The sequence below is a fragment of the Urocitellus parryii genome, chromosome 10, assembly GCF_045843805.1.
Source record: "Urocitellus parryii isolate mUroPar1 chromosome 10, mUroPar1.hap1, whole genome shotgun sequence".
NCBI lineage: Eukaryota > Metazoa > Chordata > Mammalia > Rodentia > Sciuridae > Urocitellus > Urocitellus parryii.
Window position 1 is genome coordinate 52,011,693 of NC_135540.1, and position 18,045 is coordinate 52,029,737.

At 36.6% G+C, this 18,045-nt stretch overlaps 1 long non-coding RNA gene across 1 annotated transcript; it reads left to right on the top strand.

The window, feature by feature from the left end:
- The first annotated feature begins 3,229 nt into the window (after positions 1 to 3,229).
- On the top strand, positions 3,230 to 15,638 carry LOC113193870 (uncharacterized). The gene is made up of 2 exons (XR_003302198.2): positions 3,230 to 3,427; positions 13,024 to 15,638. It is a non-coding gene; the product is annotated as an uncharacterized LOC113193870 (long non-coding RNA).
- The last annotated feature ends 2,407 nt before the right edge of the window (positions 15,639 to 18,045 follow it).

Consider the following 18,045-nt stretch of genomic DNA (forward strand, 5'->3'; position numbering starts at 1 on the left):
ACTACGAATATTCAATGAATGAAAGTGACAAAAATCCTCATCCTTGTGGGCTCACATCCTAGCAAGGGCGAGAGATAACAAAACATCATCGACATAATAAATTATATACTAAGAGTTAGAAGGTGATAAGTCTTACAAATGAAATAGATTCGGCTAAGAGACGTGAAGAGTATGGGTGGTCTGAGGGCAGAAAGATGTAATTTTTGAAAAGGCAGAGGAGAATATGGCTTAATGAAAGTCACATTTGAGTGAAGTCCTGCAGCAAGAAGTGGAGATGGCCTTATTAGCTATGTAGAGAGTCCATACCTACAGAACAATGGACGCACAGGAAGCTCCTCCTATGAATAAGCAAGAAGCCACTGTAGGGTTTGTGGGACTACTGAGAATGGGACCAGAAAGAAGGAAATCCCACCACAGAGGTAGCAAAACCTAGATCTGCCAGGGGGTTGACTTTTACTCCAAGTGAAATGAGAAGCTATTACAGCATTTGGAGCAGAGAAATGAGATTACCTGGCCATGTTATTAAAGAATCTGAATTTATTTAACATGGATTAGGTTTCTAGCGAATGCCAGGCACTGGGATTAAGGCCATGTGCACAGAGATGAACTGAGCAGAATCCTGGCCCTCAGAGTTTCTGTACCTCTGGTATAGCTCTTTGCAGGTTGGCGTGTGAACATTTCAAATCTATTGTCCTTGCCTCTTATATAACCAGATCTCTACTCACTTCCCATCTCACCACCCACATTGCACGCCTTGTCCTGGGGCTAAAGCAGGAAGACCTGGGATCAGATCAGCCAAGATGCTCAGGTGGCCCTACCCTGAACATACTATGTGACCCTTGGCAAGACATTTCTCCCCTTTTTTCTTGGCTTCTCCGCCTGTTTACACAATTTTCTGTAGAACTATGTTTTTTTTTTTTTTTAGGTCTGATAAGATAACCAGCACTGATTGCTTTAGGGTGTAATGAAAAACTGACAATTTTAATTTTCCTTCAAATTATCATACTCTAAAATAAATAGAGTTGAGAAGATTCTCCAGTTATTCAATCTGGCAGCCCTGCCTCAGCTGAAGACAGTCTACAAGTTGGCAGACCAGAAGCGAGGAAAAATTATCTTAGTTCCTGGAGATAAAACCTGTTAGTTATCAACAACTGAAATTGAGAGAGAGGGTCCTTTGGGGAAAAGCCATTTGCAGCGCAGTCTCCTTTTAGAACTCAAACTTGCTTGCCTCCTGCTAAATTCTCTGTTAAGGAAGGATGTGAAAAGTTACATTTAACTTCGGCTTCCAAGGTTAATTCTAAATGATCAGGCATGGCTTGTTCTCCTCACCTGTCAGTCATCAATAGTGACTTGAGATTAAAAACCCCCATTCTGAAGAAAGAGAAAATAAAATGACAGATTTCAAGGAACATTGTTCAGTAAACCAGAATTACTATCAGGGCTGTGTTTGCCTTCAGTATGCATATGCAGCCTTTGTGAAGAGCAACACCATTTTTATCAAATGCTTATGATGTAATTTCACCGAAATGGGGGGAATTCAGAGATTTGGCAAGCAATTGGGAACAGAGAAATGCAATACAATGCTATTTCAGCCTGCGGTCTGCATTGGAGCTGAGCTACTCCAGATGTTTCTCTTTTGTCTTCTTTTAATGGTTCCTCTAAATACCACGTCTTAGTATCAGCCAAGGCAGCAAAATTTACAACATACTAATTAATAGCAAGATGCTTAGCTAAGCAATTCTGTCTCGGAGTATGTAATTATATTTTTAGAATTTAATTTTTTTTTCCTTTTACCTTTCTTCTGCTGGATTTTACTAGTAGAATAAGGCAGTATTAGGAACATATAAAATCTGAATGTTTACCCTTAAATGCCATCCTATGATATGGATAGTTACATTTATTTCAGAATATATGTATCAAATTTCAAGTTGTGTTTATATATTGTTGACAATTTTTGCTATCAAACGAATCTCGATAAAATTGAGAACTAGGAAAAAAAATCTCACGTGAGACAATCATGATTAATGTCACTTAAGCAATCAGAAATATGCATGCATCTCATCCTTCACCCTATTTCTATTGGTTGTATCAGTTATAACCTCAAAATTAAGACAAGTTGTAAAGGAAATAAAAACTGCAACTCACATACACACACCAAAAAAACACAAACTAGGGGTTATATTTCCATAGTACTTCTCACCATTATTTTTTCTTTTACCCTAAGCAACACTCTAACTTATTTTATTTTTTAAATACAAGTGAAATTAGTTACTTTTCTTTGTTCTGGAACTCTTGAATTTCAGATTATCAGTAAAACGTGTTGCACCTGCCCTGCCAATCCCCAGCATTGGAGCAGTCCAACTGTTAACTTTCTCAGTTCATAATTCCAGGCAGCTGGGTGTGGAGAGAGGAAAAAGAAACACATAACCCCATTTACTGGCACTCTGACAAATCTGTTCTCCAACATCAGCTGGAAGGCCCTCAGTGCTACTGGCAGTCCTTTTATTTGTCCCCAGTCAGCGCCATTTCAGACTTGCCTTACAGATGTTTCAAACTCTGTGGTCCCCTCATTCTCATAGGTGACCTTGCTCATATATCACAGAGTTCCTCTCCTTCCCTCAACCAACTGACTGACCCACAAGGATACCTCCCCTCTCCCTCCCTTTCTCCTAAATCAAAGAGCGCTCTTTTCTAATCCCCAAAGCTAATGCTTGTGTAGAATATCCATTCCCCCATCTCTTCAGACAGCTGCAGGGATGTCATTCCATCAGTTTCCCTCACACTTTGGTGTCATTTATCCCTGCTCTCTGCACTCTGGCTTCTACCCTCTGGTCTGCACCTTTGCTCAACTTTTATCTCCTCACCATCCACACGCCCACAGAAACAATTCTTTAATTATTTTAGCCTCTTGCTCAGGCTGCAAATTGCCTTGTATAGTAATTATCTGTTTACATGACAGTTTTCTACTGGTCCAGTGGTTTTTAATCGTTGTTGTGTCACAGATCCCTCGAGACCCTGATTAAGACAATGTACTGTCTCTGGAGATAGGCACATAACTGCATACACACACACACACACACACACACACACACACACACACACACACACACACACCCCTCATGCATACAATTGCAGGCTGCCTAATGACGGACCCTCTGTAGGAGATATTACTTCTGCTGGTCAATATTTTCAGTTCTACCCTCCTGCCAGGCACACTGGAGGAGTCTACTTCCTTGCTGACTTGAGACAAATCACTGCTTTGGCCAATGGAATGCAAGTGGAAGTGACGTGTGGGGAAGTTTCAAGAACCTGTGTGCAATTTGCCTTTTTTTTTTTTTTTTTCTGCCACCAAAAACTGCTGTCAGTCTGGGTTCCAGAGTGAGGCGGACGGAGCAGAGCACCTAGACCACAGCAATGGACACGTAGAGTAAGTAGAAAATAAACCTAGTGTTGAGAGGGGTTGGGGGACATCAGTCACTGCTGCTGGAGTGCGGCTCTCTGGCTGGGTGGCAGGGCACTGTCTGCTAGACATGCAAAAATGTAAGTCAGAAAGGTCGTCCCTAGGAGAGCTTAAGCTACTCTTTGCTTTTTCTAATCAACAAGTTCTTTTCACCACAGAGCTGCACACTTTCTATGGTACTCATTTAGTAGCCGCTTGCCTGGTTCTTTCCAAGACTTCTTGTCCTTCAGATTTTACTCCTTAGAGAGACCTTCCTTGGCCTCCCCTGCCACTCCCGATCCAGCCTGTGACTGTCATTTGTATCACCCGTTTCTTCCTTTCACGAAGTGTGTCACAGCCTGTACTGATCTTGTTTTTCTGTCTCTTCGGTTCTGAATTCACAGTACCGACTTCTTGTTATCAACCATGATTCATGGATAATGAGTATCGTGCCACTCTAACCTTGTATGAACTTAAGGGAATGTGCTCAAAATTCGGACTATTTTCGTTCATTAAAGATGATAAAAATAGAACCTCGAATGTTCTATTGCATGTCACATTTCACTCATTTCTAAACAACATTAATAGAACAAGCTGTAACTAAAATATTGGACAGACATCCAAATATTTGAATTTGCATCAAGAACCACTGAACCTTGGTATTCGACTTGTCACTATGAAGAGGTCAGCTTGACTTTCTGGGTCCTTTTCAGAGAGCTGTGGCCAGTAGCCCTAACAACCTTTGGTCTGTACCCAGTTAAATAGTGGGTTTTTTGTAATTCGTTGGCATCCAGTTTTTGCTTTGTTTGATTTTTTTCCTCTTTGCTCAGCATATATGCCAAATGTCTTTCTTCAGAGCTATAAAAAAATTAGTCCTGAAAGCTTCAGAAAGTATTGAAGGGCTAGCTCTTTGTTATGCATCTAGTGACACCGGTATACTACCTTGTCACATAATAAATAGTTCATACTTGTTTAATGAATGAAATCAGTATTATGAACATACCAAATATTTGTTTCATTTGACTTTACCGAGTTTACAGTCATCAAAAACAGCAACTGGGGCCAGGGTTGTGGCTCAGCGGTAGCGTGTTTGCCTAGCATGTATAAGGCACTGGGTTTGATCCCCGGCATCACATAAAGATAAATAAAATAAAGGTGTCATGTCCATCTACAATTAAAAAAAAAAACTACATAAAAAACCTAGCAACAATTGTAATTTCAAAAATGAAATGTTTTACCTGAACATGAAAAAGTAACATGTTTATTGTTAAAAAATTTCAAAACTGCAAGACTTAAAATCAACTGTGAATTTCCTTGTTATTGTCTTTATAAGATGTGTTAGACACACCTGACATTTGAGAAGAGATTCAGAAGTTGTAACATGCCCTTCTATCATAAAAGAGGTTATAAAAAAGATTCACTAGAAATCTATACCTCTCAGATACTCAATTTCATCTCAGTTTTAGGATCTTCTGAAATGATTATTAGGATAAATTTAAGTCTTGATGAGAAAAATCAAAATGTTTTCAAATTGCTAAAGAAATAAACTTGGTTTAGAAACAAAAGGAGCTCCGTTTAAACAATAATTCTATTTTCTTTAACTTTCTCTTATGCGACAGTGTGCGTTATAAAACAGTATCTCTTAAAATAAGAAACATGCCCTATTACTCTAGGTCTTATGTAACATAATTGGTATATGATAACTACATTTTTTCTATGTATTTTATACAAAAAATCCACATGTGCAACTTTTGTAACATGGATTTCTTAGGCTGGTGCTAGGCATTTTTTTCCTTCTTAAATTGTTTCAATTTTTAATAGAAGATTATGAATGATTTGCTACCATGTTATAAGATAATGTAAGTAATGTCTATAAAATTGAACATGCAAACGGGTTTCTGTACATGTGTGTAGGATAGGGCTTTGGAAAAGTTGTTTTGAATACAAGTCATTTCTCAATACAACACCTCCTTCCTGTTTGACTAGAAAATCAACCAAAATATGTAACTTCTACAGAAATAGTTGCTATAGAAATGTAAAGGGCACAAATAACACTGAACTGTGCCATCAAAAATTGCAGTTTAAGTAGGACAGTATCAACATTTATGTCTAATAATGCTGACTGCACGGATTCTTATACATTCCCTAAAATGAAAGTGCTGAGTCCCAAGTTGGGAGGTCCTCTATTACTAAAAATAACACATCTAAATGAAAAAAATTTAGTAAACTTCCAGATTAGAAATTCAATACATAACAAGAAATATTCCCTTATACAAAATGATGAAAATTTAATGAATAATGGATTCAAATGATGCCCATTGCTTTTCTTCATTTCATTGTATGAACCAAAAAATAAGCTGTTTCCTACACAAGATTTGTAGACACCTTGACTCACAGGAGTAAATGTTTCTTCAGGTTTCTACATGTCTGTCATTTAATTTGCTAAAGAGCTCATTTTGAAATTATGTTCTGTGACAGCATTTAAGGTAACATCAACCTTTATGTTTGTTAAGAAAAAAAGAATCATAGGATGAATCTCTTAAAACATTTGGCTCCGTTTTGGGCTTTTTGGCATGATACTTAAAATACTGAATTGCTAACAAGGCATCTGGTATATATAAAGGTGACTGTTAAACTCTTCTTGCCTTTGATCTTGCCAATTAAGTTTTATAAGAGAAAAAGTTCTATCAGCCAACTTAAAGATTATAGCTTGAGAAAGAAGTTATTTTAGAAGTTTGATACATCCTGTGTTCTAACACTAAAATAACCTTACTTTTAAAAATATGACACTAATATACCCATTCATATTATAAAATCTAACTCCTGGTTTATGATATTATCAGTACAATCAGCTTTAAAAACACAGGAGGGTGGGTGCTATAGTTTTGATCTTAAATGTTTTCCCAAGACCCATGTGTTAAAGGGTTAGTCCCCAGGATGTGGGAGGTGTTGGACCCTTTAAGAGGGGGAGCCTAGCAGGAGGTCTTCAGGAGGTTGGAGGTATACCCTTGAAGGAGACAATAGGACCCCTGGCCTCCTTTTGGCTCGCTCTTTAGCTTTCCTGCCACAAGGTCAGTGACCACATGCTTCTGCCATGATATGCTGCCTCATCACAGGTCTAGAAGAATGCAGTTAGCCAATCAGACTGAAACCTCTAACATAGTGAGCAAAATAAAACCTTCATCTTGATAAGTTGATTACCTCAGGTATTTGTTATAGTGACAGACATCTGACAAATACAGAGAGAGAGAGAGAGAGAGAGAGAGAGAGAGAGAGAGAGAGAGAGAGAGAGAGAGAGAGAGAGAGAGAAGGGAGAGTGAAAAGTGAGAGAGGGGAAAGAGAATCCTCTTTCAGAAAATAGAACAATGGTCACTCCTCTACCTTCTTCCCCATTAGTAAATATGGATACTAATTTCAATACACCTATTTTACCTGTATGATTATTATAATAAAATTCTATCTGAATCTGCATCTTAGTAAACTGAGCTTTTCTGATTCGGCTTCAAAGCATGTAGAGTATGGGTTGCGATATAGGATAGGCAAGAGTTCAGAGCCAAACTTCAACATTAACTGTCGACTATGGTCAAGATCTAATGCTTCTGGTTTTCCATCTGTCATTCGAAAAACATATCACACAATGATCTAAATTTTATGTCAATGTTCCATTGAAATTATCTTCTTGAACACCGATACTCCCAATTATCAAACTGAATATTTACTTGTATTTGAACTCTTTGCAATATTTGACTCTACCATTTCATATTTCTTTCAATTGTCTTTTTTTGGTTTCTGTGATCTATCCTGTCATTTACCTTCCTGGGTGTTCATTATCACTGTCTTTTTGAGGCACTACTCTCTCTGGTGTCAATGACCTCTCTTCTCTTTGCAAATTGTCTTTCCAACAAAATTTCCCCTACCACTCCTCCTTCCCCATGTCTTCAACCATTACCTAAAAACTGATGGTCCTATAATTCCTCCCTGTCAGGCCTCTGACCCAAGCTTTCAGCCTGCATATTACTCCTATTAGACAACTTAACTGGACTGTTCTAAGTGCCATCCACAATTTACACCTACCCTGACCCAAGATGGAAAACTAGAACACATCCAGACTCCCATTCTCTCACTCTGCTCTCATATCCTACCAGCCTATGATGGCTTACTGATCCTACTTCTAAATAAGTGTTTATTTCTTCCACGACCTTAGTTCATTCCTCATGTGTAGAGCAAGAAACTAGCTTCTGCATTATCCAGATTAGTCTGTGTGTTATAACAAAGGATGTTTATAACAAATGTTGCAAGAAAAACATTAGTGATATAGCACCATAAAGATTTATTCCTTGCTCATGTCACAGTCTCTTGCAGGCTGTAGAACAGAATCTACTCTCCTCTGATAACCAGGTTTCTTTCATCTAATGGCCACCTGATCTCTTAGGTGCATGGAGTTCCCCATCAGACCCCGGCTTTCACCTGATAGGCAGATGAGAGGACAGAGGGTAAAGTTTCATTACAGGCTTGCTCTATATACAATGATGGAACAGGGACAGGAGAGCTACAATTAAAACTCTCATTCAACAAAGGGACTGCTAGGACAAACTTCACTAGTCCACTTCAATTCTGAAATCACTATGGAAGTCCACTACCCTCAGGAGAAAGTCACTTGATTAAACTAATTCTCTCTGAATAATTCCTTTGTCCCTTTCTTCTTTAGCCCTCTTTTCTTTAGGGTTTCTTATTGTTTATTTAATCCCCTTGGCCAGAGTTGAAATAAGTAAATCCAAACATTTTAAAGCTAGTAAATAATTTTATACATCAAGGAGTCAAAGATGTTCAATTTGATATTTTGAATTTTTTCACAATGAAGTTCTGCAAAAATTTGTTCAGCTCATGTTGTATTTGCTTCCATGTTACACTCTCTAGCATTTCTCTTCCTCTCTCCCCCTCTCCACCTTTCTTCTTCCTTTTATCTGATCTTGACCATAGAACCAAGTCATGTTGTTCAACTAAAAACTCTGACTGGGTCCTTTATGTCTTCATTTGGGATCTGGAACCAGTTGAATTTCCAACCATTTCTCTAAAAGTCTTTGGACTCTCTGTTGTTTTCTATTCAACCTGGAAAATGGTCAGTTCTTTCTGAGATCATTTCTTCCTGGAAACACCTTACCAAGAGCCGTCACACACTTACACTCTGATTCTTTTAAATACATCTTCTAGGGGCTGGGGTTGTGGCTCAGCAGTAGAGCATTCACCTAGTATGTGCAAGGCCCTGGGTTCGATCCTTAGCACCAAATATAAATAATAAAAAATAAATAAAGGTATTACATCCAACTACAACTAAAAATAAATATTTAAAAAATTAAATAGAATACATCTTCTAAATTAATGGTCCTCATAATGTGATCTGCAAAACCCAGTAAATCCCAAACCCCTTTAGTGAAATCATGAGATCAAAGTTACTTTCAGAATAACACTAAGAGGTTACTGGACTTTTTTTTTTTTTTGCGCATTTGAACTCATGGTGCAAATGTAATGATAGGAGAAATTGTTGGTCTTTTAGAACAAATCAAGGTAATATCACCAAATTGTAGGATTATATTGATCACTAAAAATGTCTATTGGATCATTTCATCACCATGTTCTCAGTTTTAAAAACAAGTTGAAGTTAAGATGACTCTGATGAAAAAGTAAGGGATTTACTTTACCAATCTAAACACTTGAGTATAGATCTTTTAAATATTCTGTTGGACCAAAAGCAAAGAACACATACAGCACTTGAGTTGCATACCCAAGTACAATGGTTGCCTTGAGAAAAAGCAATGTATGATTGTTTGAGTTGCAAACTGATTCATCTCTTTTTCATAGAGCACCATTTTTACTTGAAAGAACAAGTGATAAACAAAATATGGTTATTCAGACTTGGGTACTTGGCAGTTGCTTTCTCGAAAATAAATGAAGTGAGCCTGTCACTTGAAGGCAAACAACCTTACAGTATTTGTTGCCAATGATAAAAATCTAAGCTTTCAAGTAAAAATTAGAATTTGGAAAACTTGTATACACCACCATGAGCTTGACAGCTTCTGAACACTTAAAGACTTTTTTCATGAGATCAATGGCAATATTAACAAATGTGATTTTTAAAAAATTTTACATAATGAAATTCACAATGGTATAACTCAGTAAAACAGTATTTTCCAAGTAACCAATGTAAGACATTACAAAATCATACATAGTAAAAGATTTATTTTAAATGAAAATAAGTCAATAGATTTTAATGTAATCGAATGTGAAAGTTCATTGATATGGTTTTGGATTTCACATTGCAATGAAATTTTAAGAAATTATCACTTGGGAACTGTACTCAGTAGAAGAGCATATGCTTAGTGTGGGCAAGGTCCTATACTCAATCCCCAGCAAAGAAAGAAAGAAAGAAACTATCACTTGTTAAGTTGGGATGTAGTATCATAGAATATCTGCAGTTATCTAAAAAGACTAAAAATATGTTCCTTCAAAAGGAGTATGGGTCTTGATTCTAGATGTCTTCTATTCGGATAGACAATAAAGGGTTTTGAAAAAATATAAAATGATGCCATTCTTTTCATTTTTTGCAATGCAATTATAATAAAAAATGTTACTGATGTTAGCATAATGGATGTATTATTATTTTTGACTCATTAATTTTTTAAATTTCTCAGTTTAATTTTATTATTGTAATTCTTGCTAAATATAACACATAAAACACATAAAAGCTTTTTGTGAGCTTCAATAGTTTTTTAAAAGGATAAAGGAGTTCTGAGAACAAAAGTTGGAAAATACCTGTTCTAGAAAGGAGATCGTCAGACTTTGGCCTGAAGGTAAATACCAGCTTGCTGTCTGTTTCTTAAATAAAGTCTTATTGGAACCCAGCCCAGCCATTTGCTTACATGTTGCCATGGCTGCTCTCCCAATGTGGTAGAATTAAGTAGCTCCAACAGAGATTGTATTACTTTCAAAGTCAAAACCTGAAATATTTATTATCTTACCCTCTGCAGGAAACACACACACACACACACACACACACACACCACTGACCCCTACCCTATACTTTTGGTTTAATCTTAGCTGCACAGTTAGAATCACCCAGAAAACTGGTTAATCCCTCTGCATCCAACCAGCATATGAAAGAAAAGAAAGAACATAGAGGATTATGTAGGAGGCATTTCATGGGCAAGGTCTGGAAAGGCATACATAACTCCCTTGGCCAGAAATTAATTACACTGATCATAACTAACCAAAAGAAGGTGCAAAATATAGTCTTCCTCTCTGCTAAAGAGGGAAGAAATAGTGAACTTATTTCTCTGGACTGATGTTTGAGATAACTCCTAAGGAAAAAGTAAGGATTTTCCAGGTAGACAAGGAGTAGAGAGGACAGAAAGTTTCATAATGGGGCTGGGGTGATCCTAAAAAGAGCCATGGAATACTTATGGAATCTCAGAAGAATTTTTATGAATTAATTATATTAGAAATCTTAAAGAGATTTCTTTCTTTCTTTCCCTCCTCCCCTCTCTCTCTCCTCTTCCCCCCCCCCTCTCTCTCTTTCTTTCTTTTTCCTGACAAAACTGCAAAGAGAGCATGTTATATAGGCTGGCTGCAGTTAGATCAGGCAGACACCGTATGGCATGCAACTTCTAGATTCCCTCTTCTATTTCTCATTATGAAGTTTAAAACATCCAACTTGAGGGGCTGGGGTTGTGGCTCAGCAGTAGAGTGCATGCCTAGCACATGCGAGGCCCTGGGTTCTGTCCCCAGCACCACATAACATAAATAAATAAATAAAATAAAGGTATTGTGTCCAACCACAACTAAAAAATATTTAAAAAATTCCAATTTGGTATTTATTTTATTGAATTACAACTTGACCTTTCTTTGCCCTCATTATTTTAACAGGTTCACAAAGAAGTTTCTGGTACCCTTCCTCTTAGATAAAGGTTGAGAGTTTTTATTTCATTCATTTATTTTCTCGAAAAAAATTTATCAAACGTGTACTTCAATAGAACTTAATTCTGCAGGAAAACTGATAGTAACATAAAACCCCCAAAGGAAAATGGACAAGTTTCTAACCTTCGTTTCCAATATCGTTCCAGCACAGATCTCCTGTTTATTTCAAAGAGCAAACCAAAATGAGGAGGAAAACAGAGAAAGTGATAATCACATTGAATATTGCTACCAAACAAGGATTTTGCATGTTCCTCATTAGCTAAATTTCTGCAATTTCCTGAATGTGTAAAGGTATAGCAGACCCATAACTTCAACAAAGACCTGTAACAACCTACCAGTGGACAGAGTTTATATGAATCACTTCATGTGTATGTGTTTATTTAATTTGCCTACAACAACTGGAGAAAAATCAGCCCTTTCATAAATATTTCAAGTTTAAGACATGAAATTTACATTGTAAAGCTACTTTATTGTAATTCCTTTTTCTTGAAAAAGAGCACTGGTTTGTTTCATATGCTAGCATTCAAGAGTGTTCCATGTAAGATTCATAGCCAACTTAATTATGTGGACATGAATCTTTCCCATAAATTAAATATTCCTAAATCTGGACATCTTTTGTTAACTATAGTGTTTAGTAATATATTTTACTCAATAATATATCTTTTACTTATGAATTGTGGTCTTCTAAATAATTTACTATTCATAGGATTAGTTGGTTTTTTGGCAGTATTAAGATTGAACCCAGGGCTTCCTTTCTGTGAATTACACCCCCATCACTTTTTTAAAATTTTGAGACAGGATCTTGCTAAGATGCTGAGGCTGCCATCAAACTTGGGTTGCCCCTGCCTCAGCCTCCTAAGTAGCTGATTACAGGGGCCACTCTATATGCTGTAAAGAATATTTTATATGATTCCTGTCCATTTTATGGAGGTTAAACCATCCAATGGTGCCCAATTTTAATATATTTCAAGCATTTCTGGAACAATTATTTTACACCTAGTAGACTGAAGAAAATTTTATAAAGAAAGGCTTATACAATAATTATCAGTGGTTGATACAGTAAAATTTATTCTGACCACGGGTACATAATTTTTAATGTACAAATCCCCACTGTCAATAAATGAAATTTTTCTGAACCTTTTCTCTTTCATCAGGAACTTCCTTCAGCATCTGGCATGCATTGGACTCCTGCTTTCCCTGTGGCTTTGTTCTCCTGCATGCTGAATATTAATAGTAATTATCTATTGTCCTCATCCTTACCTACCAACACATAATCAGCTCCCTGTGGGCATTGATTCTGTACTATGGAGTCTAACCTTCTAACCACAGTGGTACTGAGTAACCAGGGAATTATCCCCCTAGGAGAACAGGAGCTCTCTTCACCTCTGAGTCAATAATCATTAGAAGCAACCAATATATTGTCAAGCTTAACAAATCACAATTGGGATAGAGACCATTGCAATGAGGAAGTCGAAATTATCCAGCAATTATGTATAGATATATCTATTCTTCTAATGATTGAGTCACACAAAATGTCCCTACACTTCTGCTAAACTTAATCTGGAAGGTTTCTAAAACTTGTTTTCTTTTTTTGTTTGTTTGTTTTAATGTAGATTTCAGAATCCTAAGAAGCAATTGCATCTGAATGAAATAGTAATGACAAAATTTATGAAGCGGAAAGAAGAGTAATTCATTCACCTAACATGAGCTTAATTTCTTAAAGGGGGGAAGGGAAATTTCCAAGTTCTCTCCCCTAATAGAAGATGGCCTGAACTGCCATGAAATTTTTAGCTGTCAGAAGAGTGCCCACTTTAGCAAATAATGAACATGAATACCTAACATTTTACGAATGCTTTTAGCTACAAGGTAATGAACAGAAAGCCTGACTAGAGTGGCTTTAAAAAATTAAGGAGCATTTTTCTCCTATAATGAGAAGTCCAGAATTAGCAGTGCATGGCTTATTCAGCAGATCAGTGATGCCAAAGAGTTTGAGATCTCCTTGACCTTGTTCTCACAATTACAACAAGTCTGTTGCAGCTTCCACAATTATATCCCCTTTCCAGCAAGAAGACAGAGGATGAAGCCGATAAAGGGAATTGCCAATATCTGAAACTAAGTTTTATGAGGAAGCTCCAGAAAATTTCTGTTTATATCTCTTTGGCCATAGTTTTGTTCCAGAGTCACTCCTGGCTGAGAGATGGCCAGAGAGAGGAAATGCAAAGAAAAAAGCAAAGGCAGCTCCTGGCATCCAGACATTGGCCAGATACTCATACCCAGGCACTGATGTTTAGAAGAGTGTTTTAATTTTGATCTGAAATATCCCCCCAAAACCCATGTGCTAAAGGCTTGGTCACCAGCCCAGGGTGCCTATCAGGAGGGGGAGAAACCTTTGGGAAGTTGGGCTAAATGGAAGCAAGTTAGGACATTGGTGAATGCCCTTGGAGGGGATTTTGGCCCCTTTCTCGTTTTGCTTCCTGGCCTCCATGAGGTGAGCAGCTCTTCCACCATGTGCTCACACAGGCTCGAAGCAACAGAGCCAAGAAAACATAGACTGGAGCCTCTGAAACCATGAGCCAAACAAACCTTTCCTCCTTCAAGTTGATTTTCTCAGGTATTTTGTCACAAAGACAGAAAGTTGACTAACACAAAGTGTTAACCCAGCTTTCACAAATAGTCCTTGGAGATCTCCTGTTCAACAGAAACAGGTTTCCATATCACCAATATTGGTGAACATGGTGAAGAAAGGAGGATGACAAACCCAATTAAGCATCTTGTTGAACAAAGAGACATGGTTATTGTGCCACCACAAAAATACCAAACATCTGAGCACCCTGGCTGATTTGAGGAACTTGCTTTTCTTCCAACTTTGCCTTCTGCGTTGCTTTACTTCTGCCATCTTAGAGATGTTTAAACCAGAGCTATCCCAAGTTCCTGAAAGCGTCCAATCCAGAGCAAAACCACTTTAAATTTTCCTTCTGAATCAACTATGTCCATGCTTTCAGACACCCTCTTGCTAAAACACTACACACCACCACATATGTGGTGTGCAGTCTCCTTTTACTAATTCCAGTAATAATTCAAACTCCTTCAACTCTCAGTATGTTCCTGGTGATATTTGGCTGGTTGATAGCACATTGAGTGGACCAAATAAGTATTTGTCACTCTTTTTTTCATCCAAGTCCATTTTTAACTAAAATGATGTGCTTTAATATGGCATGCTTCAAACTCCTTAACAAAAAAGAAATCAAGATAGAGCTAACAGAGCATATGATGAACATTCAGAGGCTAAGGCTCTTGTCAGCTCTATCCTATTAATAACACAAGTGACCCTGGGCAAGCCATTAAAGGAAAGAAGAGAAACTGACCTCACAACATCCAGTGAACCTGCCAGCATTAATATGCTTGAGAGATGAAAAAAATAAATCTCCAAATAATTAAGTACTTTATTCTTCTATTTACATTTGTGAGCGGTAAAAAATCGAGATTCAAACCCAGGTATGTAAGTCTAAATTTGAAAACCTTTTCATTTCACTGAATTGCCTCATGAAGTCTGAATTCCTTCTCTATGAACTGACTAGGTTGTTGCACTAGGACTTAAAAGGCCCTTTCCATTCATCATGCAAGGATTCTGAATGATGAATGATAATATTTATATTTACTCTTTTTAGCACCACCTGATCTGTAGATGAAAGGTGCAAGAATAATGTGAGGTGATATATGTTTATGGAATCTTGAATTTCAGCAAGCCCTTTTCTAAACAGCATAAATCATGGATTTGATCTACCACTTGAACTTCCACGTGAAATCAATTTTCGGTTCCTTATAATTTAAAAATATGAACACCTCACTTAAAGAATGTGTGAGATGCTGTACAAAGAGGAGCTGGGAAAAGGGAAGACTTACCTTGATTTTTATCCAAGGAAGTAGCTTCATTTTCTATACTTAAACCTTAACATTTGCACAGTCACATGGAACATCTTCACCAGGAAGTGACAGACAATATAGGAAAACATGATCAATCACACAATTAGGAAAAATAAAAGCTGTATGTGTTTTATCAATTAAGTAAATAGTCTTAAAGGAAATAATAGCAGTGTTGAGAAGCTGGAAAAACAGGCACTGAGTTACTAGAGGATGGAATGGCATTTTGTAACTTTCCTTTTGGATAGCAATTTGCAATTGGCAACAAACACTTCTAAGATTTTTGCATATCACATTTGACCCACAATTTCATTCAAAACACAATTATAGATGTGTGCAAAGATTTTCTTTTACAAAAATGTTTGTAGAAATATTATTTATAATTGGCAAAAATCAATACAAAGCTAAAAGGTTTATAATAGAAGATTCTTTAAATTACAGTTTATTCATGTAATGGAAACTTGTGTGGGTATTCAAAATAAAATAAAATTATATGTGCAAGTCAAAATAAATTTCTTGGTTGAAAAAATGTAAATTACAAATACATTATTGTGTTTTTCGCTTTATATGTGAATATGGGTACAAAAGCAATTTAAATAGAATAGTTATCTCTGGTGAAATTTTGTTCTTTTTATCCATGTTTTACAAGTTTTCTAATAGGAAGATAGATTACACTTAAATATTTTTAAAATTGTATTAAGTGACATTTTGAAACAAATACTACTAGAGCTCCATAAGAATACACTATTCACTAATTCAAATACTAAATTTCCTGTCCCTTCAAATAATAAGCAAAAAAAAAAAAAAAAAAACCATCCCTGATATACAGAAGCACTCTCCATGATGGGAACAAGCTCATAGATGCCAAGCCAAGGGCCATCTTTTTTCTCAGAACCATAAATGTCCTTGTCCTTCAAGGTTCATTCTCAATAGTTACTTCAATTATCTTTTCTGCTTTAAATTGGAAGCCTAGTTTAATGGGAATACTATAGGTATAAACTTATAATTTTCAAAAAACAAATTAAAATAAAAGTTACTTAAATTACAAAAATTTTTATCATGATATTACCCATGTGGGTTTTTGAAAGGAATCTGTTTACTTAAAGTACTTCTTTAACTAGTTGCATGTCCATAGTAGTGTTTTTTTAGGCCAATGCAATACTGCAGCCAACAATTGTGCAATGGTCCTTGGAGAAAGATGGTATTGCAGGAAGAGGCTGTTTTCAGTTCTTCTTTTTCCTTGGGCATTTTTTTAAAAAACAGGAAGGGCCATTAAAAATCATCATAAAAAAAACAGATGCCTCATCTCACTGCCACATTAATAGCATAATTTTAAAATCTCCTGATATGAGAAGTTGAAGAATTAATTTGTCAGCATTTCTATTACAATAGCTGCCTTACATTGGTTTCCTGTTCTTTCTTAGATTCTTTAATATGCATTATCTTATTTAATCCTCACAGGCAATACAAAGCAGATATGATCGTCACTGTTTTACAGAGGAAAAAAATTAAATTATTCAAATTGTTTAAATTTTCTGAATCTCAAAGTTTAAATAACTTTAACAAAATCACACAGCCAGAAAGAGAATCAAGATTGAAACACAGGTCTCTCCGACTCAAGTCCTATATTTTATCCATTATGTACCCTGAACTCATACCTTTCTGACTAGATTCTTTGAGTTGACTTTTTTCCATTTGTTGGCTATTGAAAACCTCAGAAAATACATCTCCTCATATTGTAGGATGCACTATTATGAAGTTATTCAAGCTCACAATTCTGAAATTCCCCCAATATAAGGTTTTATATATGATCAGTGAATATGAATCTGTAAATGGTGGCTTCTTCCTCAGTTTTAGATATAAAAAAATGTCTCTCTATAGTAAAATTGCAAAGTAAAACTCCAAGTTTTCCAGTCTATTTTTTAATTCTTCATCCCAGTATATTTAACTTTTCTCACAATGTTTATTCTGTCCAAGGGATTAACATTGATTACTCTCATTGTACCAATAGATTCAAAACTACGCATTCCCCTTTAGGTTGGTGGTCTCCATAATCATTGTTGTTCCAGAAACTCTTTCCATGTGGCTGTGTTGTGTTGGATGCCAGATTCTTGGTGTTTGTGCCTGATGCAATCCCAAGGTGCCCTTTGAATGGATCCCACACTCTGCGGTCTCTTGCATCTTAACTCACCACTGTGGCTACCACTAGAGCCAAGGGAAAACAGAGATGGACTCATATTGAGACATCTACTGTGACTTGCTAGGCTTCCAGCTCAGACTATAAGAAAAGATAATTTATGTCAAACTGGGTTCTATTCCCAAAGTTTCGAGTCCTTGGATTCACTCATATATCCACTTCCATTAAGCAAAGTGATTATTACAATATTAGGGTAAAGCTCATTGGAGAACAAAAACAAACCTTCCCTTCATACAGTTTCCCATGCACTGGTTCAACTTAGTCACACCCTCCTCATATTTTCTTCATCACAGCATTTCTTTGCACTGGAAGTACATCCTATAGGTTTTAATGATTTTTAAATGAAATAGGAAAAGTGTCTTAAGGTTGAGGCTTTCTCTAGGAGGTCCCCCTGCTCCAGGGAAATGTCTAAGTAAGTAGGCTGCCCAACTTTTTTCTAACAGGACTTAAGTTCTGAGCACCAGTGATATGCCAGATAGAGTCATTTGATTCAGCCAAATGCCTGATTCCAGGGTAT